At 27.2% G+C, this 1,636-nt stretch overlaps 1 non-coding gene across 1 annotated transcript; it reads right to left on the bottom strand.

Moving 5' to 3' along the window:
• Positions 1 to 791: 791 nt before the first annotated feature.
• Positions 792 to 883, bottom strand: TRNAY-GUA (transfer RNA tyrosine (anticodon GUA)). The gene is given in 2 exon segments: positions 792 to 827; positions 847 to 883. It is a non-coding gene; the product is annotated as a tRNA-Tyr (tRNA).
• Positions 884 to 1,636: the final 753 nt, after the last annotated feature.

Below are 1,636 nucleotides of genomic sequence, written 5' to 3'. Positions count from 1 at the left end.
TACATACCTATCCCACCTTTTTCAATCTCCGCCAATCAAAACTCGTCACAATTCCCCCATTTTTTCATTTCGATAACAAACAAATTTTTACCTATAATTATAAAATTTCCTAAAACTTATTTACAAATAATATTTTTCCTTAATTCTTAAAAACTAACAAAAACCTCTTTCTAAAATCTCTTCTATTGTCTCTAATCACTGCATTAATGTATTTGGAAAACCCGGTTCAATTGTCTTTGGATTTCACTTAAAATTATGCGGGTCACTCAAGTATAACAAAGAAATAATTTATGCATAGCTTACATTTGGTTTAATACAGGTAATCCAAGAATCTAAAAACTTTCTTTTTCGAAATGTTTGTTGGTTATTATCCTACTTATCTGAATTATTTTAATGTTTTTGAACTTTGAAATATTTTAATCAACCCAATATTTTTCTCGATTTTACATATCATAACAATATATATATATATATATATATATATATATATATATATATATATATATATATATATATATATATATATATATTTTATATAATATATATAATATTAAATTATATATACAAAAGGAACATTTTTATATTCGAGAGAGGAAGAGAGAGAAAAATATTTTCTGTCTCTCTCTTACTCATTATCTTACATATGTAATGATTTCACAGATTCACTCCCATACAAATTTCTAACGTGGAGCGCGCGTATAGAAGCATCTTCAATAAATCAAACGAACTAACGTTTTAAAAATAATTATCAATTAGCGATTGTGATTTTACAAGATGAAAACAAAAAAGTTTCCTTCGAGCCGGATTTGAACCAGCGACCTATGGATGGCTAACAGGTTAATTCCACTACAGTCCACCGCTCTACCAACTGAGCTATCGAAGGTTACATAAAGTTTTACTTATTCTAGCTTGTAAAATTATCTTATTAGTATTATATTATTTTATCAACACTGATTTTTAAAATATTTATTACATTTTTAACATTTGTAGATATCCTACTTACATAAAAATTTAAAAGACAAATTTTATTATATACCACTAAACTAATTCTTTCAATTTAGCATCTACGACGTAGGCAACTACCAATACAAGGTTGTATTGAATGTTGTCGAGCTTTAAGGTACAGATAATTTTTTAGATATAAAATAGGAATCTCAGAATGTTGTAATTAACTATAAAAAGAGATAGATTCAAGATCGTTGAATTTTTATATGGAAGACAAAATTCGTGCCTTTGTCAGTCATCCTATGTGGGTCCATTTATAATGATAGGATATAGTGTCTTATATACATCTATTAGTCCTTCATATTTTAGTATTTCGATTAATTTTTCATGTCTAATGCAATCAAAAGTAGTTGTTATCAAACGTAGCACGCGTATAAAGTTTCTAGATATTTTTTACACCTCTTACGAATGCAGATATAAATTATTCGCATACATATCTTTGCAGTTTGATTTATTAGAGGCATCTTTAGGAAGTCTTCAGATTTCCTTATTCTGTTTTTTTTTTTTGAAAAAGCTTTATACGTAGATGTAAATCACTCATGTGGATTAGGTCATCTTTCATGTATAAGTTTTCGGATGTTTTTAATTCTTCGCCTGGTGTTTTGTTGCTTTTTCTTTCGGTAATAGAGTG

The sequence above is a fragment of the Diabrotica undecimpunctata genome, chromosome 5, assembly GCF_040954645.1.
Source record: "Diabrotica undecimpunctata isolate CICGRU chromosome 5, icDiaUnde3, whole genome shotgun sequence".
In the NCBI taxonomy this organism is placed as follows: Eukaryota; Metazoa; Arthropoda; class Insecta; order Coleoptera; family Chrysomelidae; genus Diabrotica; species Diabrotica undecimpunctata.
This window is presented reverse-complemented; position numbering and strand designations above follow the sequence as displayed.